At 35.1% G+C, this 15656-nt stretch overlaps 1 protein-coding gene and 1 long non-coding RNA gene across 2 annotated transcripts in view; both read left to right on the plus strand.

The window, feature by feature from the left end:
* Window positions 1-11859: 11859 nt before the first annotated feature.
* LOC131523506 (uncharacterized) lies at window positions 11860-12327 on the plus strand. Its single transcript, XR_009266795.1, has 3 exons — window positions 11860-11892; window positions 12052-12107; window positions 12211-12327. It is a non-coding gene; the product is annotated as an uncharacterized LOC131523506 (long non-coding RNA).
* Window positions 12328-13817: 1490 nt separating this feature from the next.
* syne3 (spectrin repeat containing, nuclear envelope family member 3) overlaps window positions 13818-15656 on the plus strand; it is a 35115-nt gene continuing 33276 nt past the window's right edge. Inside the window, 1 exon segment of the mRNA XM_058749133.1 lies at window positions 13818-13982. The gene's annotated coding sequence lies outside the window, so the exon portion shown is untranslated.

The raw sequence follows: 15656 nt of genomic DNA on the forward strand, positions 1-15656 counted from the left end.
GAATCACTCCAGACCCTTTAGATTCCCAGCTCCATGTTGGTGCTTCTTCTCTTCAGTTCACCCACTCATTTTCTATAGGGTTCAGGTCAGAGGACTGGAATGGCCAGCAGAAGCTTGGTTTTGTGCTCAGTGACCCATTTTGTGTTGTTTTTGAGGTTTGTATTTGGATTATTGTGCAGTTGGAAGATCCAAACATGGCCCATTATAAGATTTCTAACAGAGTCACTTATTAATTTTTTGATCTGTTGGTATTTGATATAATCCATGATGCCATATGTCTAAACAAGATGTCCAGGACTTCCAGCAGAAATATAGGCCCACAACATCAAAAATACAGCAGTATATTTCATGGTACACATGGGGTACTTTTTATCCCTGTGTTCACCAAACCCATCTTGAGTGTTTGCTGCTAAAAAGCTCATTTTTCAGTTTCATCTGACCATAGAAGCCAGTCCCATTTGAAGTTCCAGTCGTGTCTGATAACTGAATATGCTGGAGATTGTTTTTGGATGAGCGAGGAGAATTTTTCTTGAAACCTTCCCAAACAACATGTGGTGATGTAGGTGCTGTTTGACAATTTTTTTTTTAAAGGTTTTCTGACCCCGAGACTCAACTATTTTCTGCAATTCTCCAGCTGTGGTCCTTGGAGAGTCTTTAGCCACTCAAACTCTCCTTCTCACCGTGCATTAGGACGATATAGACACACGTCCTCTTCCAGACAGTTTCGTAACATTTTATGTTGATTGGAAATTCTTAATTATTGCCCTGATGGTGGAAATGGGAATTTTCACTGCTCTAGCGCTTTTCTTAAAGCCGCTTCACTAATTTGTGAAGCTCAATTATCTTTTGCTGCACATCAGAAATATATTTTTTGGGTTTTCTCATTGTGATGGATGATTAAGGGAATTTGGGCTTCGTTTTCCCTCCTGTTTATATTTCTGTGAAACAGGAAGCCATGGCTGGATAATTTCATGTTCATAATTACCCTGGAGTGCTCAAAATTGTGAATATGAATGGGAATATACTTCAGAGATATTTTACTCAAGAATTTCTGGGGGTGCCAATAATTGTGTCCAACGTGTATTTGAGAAAAACATTTATTTCATAATGATATTTCATGTCATGGAAAAGTTCATTTATTTCAGTAATTCAACTCAAATTGTGAAACTCGTGTATTAAATAAATTCAATGCACACAGACTGAAGTCTTTTTAACAAAAACCCACCAATTCACTATCTCAACAAATTAGAATATGGTGACATGCCAATCAGCTAATCAACTCAAAACACCTGCGACGGTTTCCTGAGCCTTCAAAATGGTCTCTCAGTTTGGTTCACTAGGCTACACAATCATGGGGAAGACTGCTGATCTGACAGTTGTCCAGAAGACAATCATTGACACCCTTCACCAGGAGGGTAAGCCACAAATATTCATTGCCAAAGAAGCTGAGAGTGCTGTATCCAAGCATGTTAACAGAAAGTTAAGTGGAAGGAAAAAGTGTGGAAGAAAAAGATGCAGAACCAACCGAGAGAACCGCAGCCTTATGAGGACTGTCAACCAAAATCGATTTTAAGAATTTGGGTGAACTTCACAAAGAATGGACTGAGGCTGGGGTCAAGGCATCAAGAGCCACCACACACAAACGTGTCAAGTATTTTGGCTACAGTTGTCGTATTCCTCTTGTTAAGCCACTCCTGAACCACAGACAACGTCAGAGGCGTCTTACCTGTGCTAAGGAGAAGAAGAACTGGACTGTTGCCCAGTGGTCCAAAGTCCTCTTTTCAGATGAGAGCAAGTTTTGTATTTCATTTGGAAACCAAGGTCCTAGAGTTTGGAGGAAGGGTGGAGAAGCTCATAGCCCAAGTTGCTTGAAGTCCAGTGTTAAGTTTCCACAGTCTGTGATCTGGGGTGCAATATCATCTGCTGGTGTTGGTCCATTGTGTTTTTTTTTTTAAACCAAAGTCACTGCACCCGTTTACCAAGAAATTTTGGGGCACTTCATGCTTCCTTCTGCTGACCAGCTTTTTAAAGAGCTAATTTCATTTTCGAGCAGGATTTGGCACCTGCCCACACTGCCAAAAGCACCAAAAGTTGGTTAAATGACCATGGTGTTGGTGTGCTTGACTGGCCAGCAAACTCACCAGACCTGAACCCCATAGAGAATCTATGGGGTATTTTCAAGAGGAAAATGAGAAGCAAGAGACCAAAAAATGCAGATGAGCTGAAGGCCACTGTCAAAGAAACCTGGGCTTCCATACCACCTCAGCAGTGCCACAAACTGATCACCTCCATGCCATGCCAAATTGAGGCAGTAATTAAAGCAAAAGGAGCCCCTACCAAGTATTGAGTACATATACAGTAAATGAACATACTTTCCAGAAGGCCAACAATTCACTAAAAATGTTTTTTCTTATTGGTCTTATGAAGTATTCTAATTTGTTGAGATAGTGAATTGGTGGGTTTTTGTTAAATGTGAGCCAAAATCATAACAATTAAAAGAACCAAAGACTTAAACTACTTCAGTCTGTGTGCATTGAATTTATTTAATACACGAGTTTCACAATTTGAGTTGAATTACTAAAATAACTGAACTTTTCCACGACATTCTAATTTATTGAGATGCACCTGTATATATAGTTCATTTTGTCATATATATATATATATATATTGTTAGTTATGTTTTATTGCATTATCACTCTGTTGATATGACCGTCCTAAGATCGTAACGTAATAGATAATATTAAAATATTAAAGTGAAGAAAATCAGAACTACAGCCTACCTTTAAAAAAAAAACCCATTATTGTTTCCTTTTTTTTTTTAATTCAGCATCTCTTAGTTTTCACAGCTGAGTCTAGTCAACACCATGGAATATTTATGAAAGCATATAAAAATCAGTCAATAATAATGTCATCCTTCATCCTGAATGTCCATTCAACAAGGTCAAATAGACTCTAATAGACTCTGAGATTTTTGTTAATCATTTTAAGTAGTTGGGCGTTGCAGTTGTGATGTCAATTTGTAGGCCAATCTGGAAGGCTAATTCACTGTGTTCCCTCAGTAATGAAGAGACTTTCATGTGTTGTTCTAGTAATGTTATCCACAAACCTTTTTTATTCATAAATTAAAATGGCTATTCTAATTTGAAATTCCTGAGGGAGTCCATGGCTCAGACATGCTCACTTTCTTCCAAGTTGTTTGGGATTTATATTTACCTCATTTTCAATGGGTTGATAAAAACAAAAAAGCTATTTATTCATGTGATATTTACAATATGGTTATTTTATCAACACTAAAGCCCTATACCGACGGTAATTGTTTCTCAGGGGGATGTAAGTGATTTTCACCATTTACAGGGGGTAGTTGGTGATTTTAATGCCGTCCCCCTTACAAAAAAATCCTGCAGGAGTCCTGTAGGATTTTGGTTTTATGTGCAGGAGTCCTGTAGGATTTTGGTTTTATGTGCAGGGATCCTGTAGGACTGAATAAAAATCCTACAGGACAGGGCTCATTCCTGCAGGAGTCCTGTAGGATTGTTCCTGTATAACTGTGTTATGTCCTGCAGGAATGTAACACTCCTGCTGGATTTCTTATGTACTTCTATGATTCCTTCAGGTATGTCCACTGACATCCTGTAGGATTGTGTAACATCCTACAGAAATGATAAGATTCCTGCAGGATGTAAAATTTATGGTTTTGCTGGAGTGTTAATTTTTTTTTTTTTTTGGACAGATATCAGGAACTTCATGCAGTTGTTACATTACAAAGGATTTTTCAAATAATGATATAAGCAGTGGAGCATATTGTAGAAAATATTTATGCATTCAACTGGCCCAAATACATTTTCCAAATTCCAAAATGCATACTAACAAACTATATAAAAAAAAGTGTTATAATACAACCAGGTTCAGTCTGCAATATAGGCTACTGTACTCATAAGAAGGCCATAAGGATCCCATTTATCACTGTACATTTATATAAAATAGAGCTAAATATCATTGTACATATATTAAAAACAGAGCTATTTATCATTGTACATATTTATCATTGTATATATATCTAAATATATAAAACAGAGATCAGTGTATAAACAGAGCTATTTATCATTGTACATATATTTAAAACAGCTATTTATCATTGTGTATATAGCTAAATATATAAAACAGATCAGAGTACATATATAAAACAGAGCTATTTATCATTGTACATATATTTAAAACAGAGATCAGTGTATATAAAACAGAGCTATTTATTACTGTACATGTATTAACTGCAGATGTTTAAGAATGTTCAAAGTACAGTAGAATAATAATCAGTCAGCTTCCCATTTGTTGGGTTGAATGCAAAGTAAATTGTGTACAAGTCCCACATCTCTTAAGTAAACACAAGTTGTTCTAATTACATCGCACTTGATTAATTTAACATCAGTTGAAATATAATTTTCCCTAACTATCCCAGAGAAAGCAGTTCCTGTTTGTTTATCTTTAACCAGGTTAAACTTGGCTGTAATAACTGGATCAATAAATGCATAGCCTCTATCAAGACCCACATCAACAAACGATCTCACCAGTGCCATTGTGCCTTGTTCTGTTACAACTGCATGGTTAATTCTTCTTGACAGTGTTGTGCTTGCCTTTGAATGAATCCTGTTCCCATTCATTATAGCTCTTGAATAAAATGCACATTGGTGGACATCAATGTCCTGTTCTCTGAATAGAAATGCCTCCCTAGGTGTTGGCATTCTTACTGTAGGTGAGCCCAGAAAGATCATGTTTGTCTTTTTCACACAGTTTGTGGCAAGTCTGTACCCACGTAACATACGGTCAACAAAATCCTTGCTTGTTGTTTTTACACTGTTGTGGTAAACAGTAGATAAAAGTCGCGGGATACTTTGAAAAAGAGAAAAGCTATTGGCTATTTGTTCTGAAACTGCCTGGGTGCCATGGAAGAGCTTTTGTAAGTTACCATTGTGGCTTTCAAAAATAAATGCACTTTGGCACCATAGTGGACCCCAGTTTCGTACTGACTGTGCTGCATGCTGTAAAATGTGCACATTAAAACTAACATGACATTTGCCATACAATCTCTCAAATCGGCTCACAAAAGTTTTTAACAGGTTTTCTGCTACATCTATGTCATGAGAACACATGTCATCTTTTAATAGACAGTATGTTGCTTGGACAAGGAGTAGTAGGTGCTCTATGTAATCACATGATAAAATGCCACTCAAGCATGGAAGACTGTAAAACAAAAGAAAATTCCTGTACTCTGAGGCCTTCCAATATTTGCGCAACCTCACAGAGCGTGGAGGTCTTGTAATATTAACTGGTGGCTTGATTTCAAGTAGTCGCTTGTCAATGTTGATTATTTCTCTTCCCAAATACCATCTCTCTCCATGATATTTTGAGTCAAACCATAAAGTTGTTAATTGCCGACTGACACCCAGCAAAATGCCATGCATGTAGTCATAAGCAAATCCCAGAATTATATTGAAAAATGTTAAAAGCATTAAAGGGGATGGCCCTTTGACTCCCTTAACACATGTGCCTGTTTCGACTGCTGTTTTAGCATCATCAAAATGCTGGCTGTGGGTGCGTGGTCTTGCATCTCTTGTTTGCGACACATACACCCTAGTGAAACCATTTCCTTTAGCAACTATTTCTCCCTTCTGATAACACCAGTTGCATCCATATTCACCATTAAATTGCTTAGTGTTTTGGACAGAGCAGCGAGCAACCGAATCACATACACAGACAAGATTGAACACATACATCTGTGTACTTTGTCCTCTGTGCTGCACTGTTAGACCTTCCTGCTCTAACTGAACGCACTCATCAACAAATGACTGCAAAAAGGAATTCATTTTAGGTTTAGAAGCACCAAACCACAAACCAGCCAGGAGCACATGCCTACTTCTCATATCTGGGGGAAGTTCATTAATTACTACTTGGATTGGCCAAATGTGAAAAGGAGAGGACTTAAAAATAGGGACACCATCAACATTCCATGTAAGTGAAAGGTTGAATTGATTTGAATCATTCAGGGACCTACTGATTTATACATTTCACCATCAAATATGTCTTGAACACTGTCTGGACTGCTTTTGACTCTGGTCCACTTGTAATTCAGTGCTGCTGTAAATGTAGAATCTGACATTTTGTCTTCCAATTGTTTTCTTATGGACAATTTCATGAAAACGTCACCAGATTTAATAAGAGAGTTCTTATCCCCTGGTTCAAAACCACATGAATCACAATTTGCTGGGATTTCATTACCAAAGTATTGATGACATGTGGGGCAGATGTACACTATTTCAAATGAATTATAATCAAATTCCTTCAAGAACGTGTAAAGACTATTTGGTGCTCCGTTGGTTCCTTCTGGGCAATGTAGATTAATTAGGTCTAATAAGTCACCAAGAGCGGATTTTGTTGTGGTGTGCCTAAGAGCATAGCATAAAATTGCCAGTTGTGATTCTTCATTACTAATCTTAGCAGTGGGATAGATCTTGTCTTGTGTTGTTTTGGGGTTCTCTCCATCATAATTCTGTGTGTTGTCATATGCTTCAGCATCCATCTGAAAGGAACACAAAATTGTTTCTATTTAAACATGATACCTTATTCTGTACATGTACACTATAGCCTTCAATAGTATAGCTCAAATATAATCTAACACCACAGGCTGCATCCTAATTTGCCTACATATACTATGCCCTAAAAGTGCACTACCAGACAAAAGTTTTGGAATTTCAATGTTTTTGTTTTTTAAAGAAGTCGCTTCTGCTCACCAAGCCTGCATTTATTTGATTCAAAGTACAACAAAAAGTTTGAAATATTTTTACTATTTAAAATTAAACTGTTTTCTATTTGAATATATTTTAAGATGCAATGTACTCCTGTGATTTCAAAGCTGAAATTTTAGCATCATTACATGATCCTTCATAAATCATATTATAATATCATATTATTCTGTTTTGCTGCTCAATTTAGTATTATTATTATTATTATTATTATTGTAGTTGTTATTATGTTGAAAACAGCTGAGTAGATTTTTCAGGTTTCTTCAATAAATTGAAAGTTCAGAAGAACAGCATTTATATGAAATATAAATCTTTTGTAACATTATAAATGTCTTTACCCCCAAAAAAGCTTTTGAAGTATGTATAATCTCTTTTTCAGATAAATGCTGATTTTTGGATCTTTCAGTTCATCAAATAATCCTGATAAAAATGTACTCAACTGTTTTAAATATTGAAATAATAATAATAATACATGTTTATTAATAAATTCAGTTGAACAGCAAATCAGCATATTAGGATGATTTCTGAAGGATCATGTAACACTGAAGACTGGAGTAATGATGCTGAAAATTTAGATTTGCACACAGGAATAAATTACATCTTAAAATATATTGCATTGTCACTTAAAATAGAAAAATATTTCACAACATTACTGCTTTTTCTATATTTTGGATCAAATAAATGCAGGCTTGGTGAGCAGAAGAGAATCTTACTGTCCAAAAACTTTTGACTGGTAGTCTGTTATGGAAAAGTATATACATTTTAGTACAAAATACAGCTCTTCAGATCTCTCTTTTTTTCAAATGAATGAATGAGTCAAAATGATTTTCACTGGTAATCAACATCACAGAAGCTGTTCATAGACCTTACATTGTATTTGTCCCATTGAAGTCAAACCAGTGCAGTGCACTATACTGACATAGCAAAGACAATATATTAAATGAATCTGGCACATTTAAATGAAAGCAAACAAAGAAAAAAAAACTTAACACATACAAATTTTGACACTGCAAATCTACTTACTGTGTTGTCCTCAGGGGTTGTCATATGCCAGTTTTGTGGTCCATTTTCACTGTCAGATTCTCCTGCTACACAGAAAAAACTCTAGCTATTTTGTAAACTAAGTACAAGCAGTGCTAAATAGATGCAATTTCATCCTAATTTCTCAATTAAAAAAATATAAATATATATAAAATATTGACCATGGTATAGTTTTGTGTTGTGCCGAGTTGGTTCCAATCCTCTTCTTCACTGTCAGATGTGTCGTCCTTGCAGTCAAAGCCATAGATAATCCAGTCAACAGATAGCCCACATTAGTAGGAATAACTGAAATATTGTAATAGCAACCTACTGTGGTATGATATGATTCTGTGTCAGTCTCATAGCATGGGGAACTGTTTTCATCTTCACTGTTAGATGTGTCATCCTTGTAATCAGAAACATGGAAAAGTAGTCAACAGATAGCCCACATTACAATACAGTATATAGAAGAACAGCTGAAATTACAACAACCTACTGAGGTATGATGTGGTGCTGTTTCGGTCTTATAGCATGAGGAACTGTTCTCATCTTCACTGTTAGATGTGTCATCCTTGTAATCAGAAACACATACAAATGTGACTTTGTTGCTCAAATTAAAAAATAATAATTTATGCGGTGATCATTTTAGTCATGATATACTGTATTACAGGGCTCTTCAAATCTGATCCTGGACAGCTATTGCCCTGCAGAGTTTAGCTCCAACCCTGATCAAACTTATCTACCTGTGATTTAGTGATCCTGAAGACCTTGATTAGCTTGCTCAGGTGTGTTTTGGAGCTAAACCCTGCAGTGCAGTGACCCTTCAGGACCAGATTTGAATAGCCCTACTGTATCATAATAGTAATGTAACATCTTATAATGGTATGAGACATAAGCTGCATTTAAACTTTGTACTTACTTGACGAACTGGATCTTGCAACCATGCTTTATATTGCTTTTTCCTAAAACCTTAAAGCAACAGAAAAGAATCCTCAGTTCCATCTCAAATCAGTAATAAAATAAAATACAATCCAATGTCCACAAGCCAGTACCTTTATGGCAATCACTCCATCTTCTTTTAGTGCTACTTGGAATTGTACTCTTGCTTTGCAAGTACAACTTATACTCCATTGTCTTTATAGAGTTACTGACTGCAAGGTAAAAATACAGTGCAAAATTAAGACACTGCATCGGATCGAAAAGTAACAAAGATAAGAAATACAAAGTTAAGACTTTAGGGTTACTATAATGATTCTTATGATCTTGATTTAAAGGTGTATGCTAACTTACATTAGGTTGGTATATAAAGTAATGTGTTTGCACAGTAGGCTAAGTAATGTGTTTTTCTTACTTTATAAACCAGGCATGAAATGTGTCACTTTTAAAATGAAGAATCCAATAAGAGTCTGAATTTCAATAGTGTTAATCTGGTTTTAACAAAAACCATAATTACTGTAGCACAACCTCAGTTAATGTGTGGTTGCCATAGCAACCATGTTTTCTTGCTTATTTGTTTTGAATGGTAATGTAACAGTAAAAATAGGCTATAACACCTTTAAATATAGATATTTTCATTAAAATAAAAGATAAATAAATAAGCGTTGTACTTACAGTAAAAAGTCAGTTGTGTTGCTGGTCTCAAAGCGCGTTACTTTGTCGCTACATTTCCGTTATTTTGTTGCTCGCGCACACACTCGAGGAAACGCGTCATACGCTGTGAATTCGGAGCAGCTGCGCCGTCTACTGGTGAATCGGGTAAGTAAAACTTAATTTTTCATTAATTAAAATACTTGAAAGTAAAAAAGACACCTTAGAACAATGGTGTAGTGAACACAACGATAAAATGCTGACAAACCACAAGATTTCTTAACACAGTTAACTAAGTGTAATATGTTACCATGGAAACATATAGCAACAATGAAGTTAAAACGGTTTTGAGTTGCTATTGAAATGATTAAATCTCTTTGAATATCTATCTATCTATCTATCTATCTATCTATCTATCTGTTTTAAATTGTAGTCCTTTTTTTCCATTATAGACAAAATGTGGGCATTAATTGAATGGACAGAAATTGAAGCCTCTCTGGACATTGTAAAGAGAAAAGACATTCTTCAATCTGTAGTTCATGAGGGGGATGTTGTTGATGTAAAGTATGAAGATGAAAGCTCTCCTGCACTTATTCTCAAGATGAATGGTGAGATTGGTGAATGAGTGAATGCATGCATATTTAAAAAAAAAAAATTCTGGTTGAACTATTCATTTGAAATAATGAATTTCCTTTCCTGTACAGAAAATAAGGACAAGCTACTGAAGCGCCTAAATCGGATGGAGTCAGAGCGAAGGCAAAAGAGGAGTGCAAGCTGCCTGAAAAGAGAGCAATAAAAAGGAAAATAATATTCAGTCCAGAAAACACCCCATCATCAAGTCCAGATCAAGTCCAGATCAAGAGATTTAAAAAAGTAAAATCTAACTTCCTGATAAATTATATCAACATTGTTTAATGCGGTCTTCGTTTTGAGATATACATTCATGGTCTTTGGGGTCTCTAGAGACAAAATTGAATTTTGTAACAAAATAATAGTTAAAAAAAAAATCCTGTTTATTAATGTTTTACTCCAGTTTTACTCCAGTTTTCGGAGCATTTATGATATTTTTAAATTTATATAAATCTCATACAGTCTATGAGTTTCTGCAATTTGTGAGTGGCACATTTATTTTGCAAGCCAAAATTTTCCAAAACATATTTATTTATTAATTTATATAAATAAATAAAAATATCATAAATCCTCAGAAAACTGCACAAATGAGTAAAAACATTAATAAACAGGAAATTTGCATTTTAAAAAAAAACTATTATTTTGTAACAAAATTCAATTTTGTCTCTAGAGACCCCAAAGACCATGAGTGTTACTTTTTTTTTTCACACTAACATAAAATCAAGATATCATTCCAATTTTTTTTTTATTATTTGTAGATCTAGAAAGTGTTGACCATTTTACAAAGTCTCATGACATTTGGACAAAGAGAACATTTTTAAAAATTGTAGCAAATGCCATTTGCGGGTCAAAAACACCCCGAAGACCGTATAAGAGTTAAGTGACAATGCATGTCTTTTTGTTGTTCTGTGACTTTAATTTTGTCTCTCAACTTAGGTGGAAAAAACACAAAATGACACACTGTTGCTAAAAAAAATAGAAGAAAAAAACAAAGAAAATTACACATTAAATGACCTGAGAAATGAAATAAAGGCCTTGAGAGCAGAGAATCAGCAACTAAAGGCCCTGAACTTTAAACTGCAAAATGGTAGGCTATTGATATACATGGTTATAGATTTTTTTTTTGCTATATGAATGAATGAGTTCATTTAAACATTGCTTTTTTTATTTAGAGATTATTAACAGATTTGCGGAGTTGCTGCCAAACAGAAGTGCAAACAAGCATGCTGTGCAAACCTCCCTAACAAGTGCAGCTTGCAGCGCTGCCCTTCAACCAGCCAACTCTTCACATCTTAGCTCTTCTGGACTGGACCATGTGAGAATACTATTTTTTATTTTATTTTTTTCACACCATATAATAAGTCTATTATTTGTGTGTGAGATTTAGGAAAGCATAAGGATTTTGTAAAACGCAGATTACAAAAATGTGGCCAATTCAATTTATTATTTAATGTGTATTGCACAGGTTGAAATCCACAAAAAACTAAACATGGCAAAGGATACATTCCAAGCATGTGGTAGAGGGGGCACGTCATGGTCAGCCATGATTAAGGATTTAGCCGTGGCTGTTTTTGGAAGGAGCATGTTAGCTACCCACAGCCTTTCTGGAAAAATTGGAAATGCCAACAAGGAATCACAAGCCAAGCCCCCTCTGGACCCCACAAAAGTGGAACTTATTATAGGTATAAAGGTGTTAAAGGTTTTTAAGTATATATGCTCTCATAACAAATATCTGACACTGAACTTTATATACATTTCTCTTTCAGACACTGTTTCGAAGAAATTTCCAGAAACTCCACGAAAGTTTCTTCGGCTGCTTTACGGAAAAATTGAATGATGAACATAAACTCCTTAGCAGGTTTTACTTTCTAATATATTTGTAATATTTTAAGTGTTATTCATTAAATATTTTGTTTCACATGTCAACTAATCTGAAAGATAATCATTTACAGTTCTTATAATTACAGTACCTTATATTTCAGTATTTATATATGTAGTGTATACTCATATTTCTCAGGCATCATAAGAAGGACACTGTTACGCTGCAACACTGAGTGGTGAAGCACATAAGAGGTGAGGGCAAATTCACTGTTACATATGCATGTAATTATATTTATGCATATTTTATTAACTTATTAAAAGTTAAGGCAAAAATGTTTCTCTCTTTTTTTTCCAGAGTCCAGAGTTATTGGTTTCTGAAGAATGATGGGCCACGTTCTGTTCAGAGTGTTCATTTTCGTCACACTTATCTCATTTTATCTTTAAGCTCTTTTGACTAATAAATAATTCACAATTAACATTTTCTGAAGTCTTTTTTTAATTTTTGGTGATATTTAAATTTGAGACACAACATTGCTTTTAAAAAGTGTGTTGTTATACAGGAGGTTCTGAATATCCCTTCAGCAATCCAACATGATGAATATACATAATAGTTCATTAGGATTTCTGCAGATGTCCTATAGGAATTGAACACTAATGCAAATTAGATTTCCTGTAGGTTTCCTGCAGGAGTCCTGCATGTTTCCTGTAGGTTTCCTGCAGGAAGTCCTGCATGTTTCCTGTAGGTTTCTGTAGGATTCCTGCAGGAGTCCTACAGGAAAATGGTCACGAAAATCCTGTGGGATCCTGTAGGAATGTGCAGGTATGTGGTGTGTAGGTCCTGCAGGATTTTTCCTGCAGGATTCCTGCAGGATTTTTTTGTAAGGGCCGAATCCAGGATGTCGGTGTTTATCTCTCACCACCCTGTAAAAATCCCCGGCCGAATTATACTGTTTTTTGACAAACACCGAGGTCGTGTGGTAATTTAATTGCTGTCCGAATCCACATTTCTGAGTTTACGAGAAGAAATCGATTCAAAATTCAGTGTTTAAACCTTTTTGAGCACTCTTGAACACATAAGTTATACTTCGGTGTAATTTCCATACATATTTATTTCTGAAATGCTGAAAAGTATTTAAAAGAACATATGACTGGGAGCAGAAAGAGAAGAAAAGCACGTAAACATTCGAAATGGGTCTTGATTATGGCAGCAGGTATGCAATACAATTATAAAATGTGTATTATAAACAGATATATATCGCGTATAATTATATACAACTATAGCGCATCTATTTTCCTATTTTTAAACAGGAGATTTAAATAATCAAATAATAGATAGGATTATACATTATAAAATATGCTTGGAATAAGAATACATTTTACATAAGTATTTTTAAATACATTTTACACAATAATAAGAATAAATTTGTGAATAAAATTCATTTTATTTACAGCTGACAATCATGTGACTGGCCACAGAACCTGGCTCCTCCACTAAATCGCCATCCGAATCCATGAGTTTTATCACTGTGGTGATATGTAGGGTAAATTTATTTTTACAGAGGTCCATATGAGAAACAATTAGGTTACTGTCAGAATCGGGCTTAAGACATTTTTTTTAATAGAGTTCAATAGATGGGCTTGAAACCATCATTCATTAATTGAGCTAATGCTAGATGTCATATTTATAATACATATTTGATTCGTTATTTTTGTATCTCAGTAATAACACATTAGGTGTGTTAAACTCCCTTTTAAATAGCTAATTAAAAATAATTCCTTGATACTCAAACTTGCCATTTTTCTCCCAGTACTGAGCAAGGTTTATTAGTGAGGGATGTTATTTATATATTAATTTATTAATTCGTTTTTATTACATTTTTTAAAAATTATTTACCATAACGGTTAGTAAAGCCCGCTCTATTTTTGAATGATTCTGGCGCGCGCGGTCACGTGCACTCATCAGTTACTCGGCGGATGTGCTGCTTCTGCCTGATCTCCTCCTTGACCAGCCGAAGCAACTGACAGGCCTGCATTGACTTCCTGGCAGATCACTGCAACTTTGTTGCTCGAGGAGCAACTTAAGGTCATTTCTTATCATAAATACTCGCATCAGATGCACATATATCCGTAAGTACGACCACTTTATCGGTTGTTTGAGATGTGTACACACAGTCAGTTCTGTATAGCTGCATTGCTGTTCTGTTACTTTCTGAACACAAAGTTTACAGCTTATAAAGTGTAACACGGTGGGATTTAATGCACTTAACTGTGTCCGCATGCTTCATTCGAGGCAGTAATCCTCTATATTTTGTTGTTACACTAAATTATATGTGTCTTTAAGGTTGCATTTATGTGGTATACAGATTCAGGCAGAGAACAGACCTTCAACTGCTCCATATATGCAAATAAGCGTATAATCGTGTAAAGGAGGGCGTGGGGTTGTTTTGGTTGTGACTTGACATGATTATCTGTGTTTATAAGTGTTAAACTGGACAGATATGAGATATAGGTGGATATGATTTCGTTTGAGAAGCATTTGTTTCTTACAATCTAATATAACATGCAATTTAAGCCATATATTTTCTTTTGTACTGTAATGTTAAGTGTACTTCCTTTTATTTAATCATATGTAGTCTGCATTCAGTTCACATACACACACACACACACACACACACACACACACACACACACACACACACATATATACATATATATACACACATATATTATACATAAAAATATAATAAGTAGTGTAGAATATTTAATGTAAGTTATATGTTTTGTTCATGGACCTACTGCATTACCTTCAAGGCCAGACCAATGGCAGTAGGGATTACAGTGTTCTCCAGATGTATTTTTGTGTATTTTCATATGAAAAGTGTTATGGGAATGCCAGAGAAGGGAATGCTGTGGGAGACATGACTCATGCAGGAAAGTGGCTTTTAATTTTTTTTTGGGCGCCCTCTGTAAAGAAGAAGAAAAAAAAGGACACATTTGGCTCTGCTTTTCATTTAATCTCTTGGTTTGAAAGAACATATGTAGCCACAGGGAATTGTGTTTTGTGCCCCCTAAGAAAAGTTATGCAGTAGTATTGCTGGTGTTCAGGGTTTTGAACATTGCGCTGTAGGGTGGAGTGGATTGGTGGTTACTAATATTGGCTGGTAACCAAAAGGTGTTTGCTTCAAACCAGCTGCCAGGGGTGATTCATGAACTGTCACCATTTGTGAGCACAGCAAGCCTGCCAAGTTCACGTAATTACTACAGTTTGTTGGTACTACTATAAAACTGTCTAGAGTTTTTATATTTGTATGGGATTTCCTTCCAACACGGTAAGATGCTGTCGTGTTTATTCTGCTGCTTTTTCTGTCATACTGTTTTGTTTAATTTGATTTTTAAATGGCAGTGATACCAAATGAAGGTTTTTTTTGGCAATAACAATGGTATTGTAGCAAAAAATTGTGGTTACCAGTTTAGTTTTTTTTATGAGAAGTTGCTTAAGGGGTACTTAAGTTTGAAGTTTGTCTTCATGTATTCAAGATGAGGCATACATCTTTTAGTATATGTGTCTCCTTGAAATCAAACCTATGACTTTGCATTGTCTACTAGAGACATTTTTAAGGAGTGGAGATACAGTATTTATGTATTATATACACTACCATTCAAAGGTTTGGGATAATATTTTCTTTTTAGAAAGAATAAGTCTCTTATGCTCACCAAAGCTGCTTAAAAATACAGTAAAAACAGTAACTATTTATTATATTTCAGAGTAACTATTTTTAATGTATTTAATATATATTTCAG

The sequence above is a fragment of the Onychostoma macrolepis genome, chromosome 17, assembly GCF_012432095.1.
Source record: "Onychostoma macrolepis isolate SWU-2019 chromosome 17, ASM1243209v1, whole genome shotgun sequence".
NCBI classification, from domain to species: Eukaryota; Metazoa; Chordata; class Actinopteri; order Cypriniformes; family Cyprinidae; genus Onychostoma; species Onychostoma macrolepis.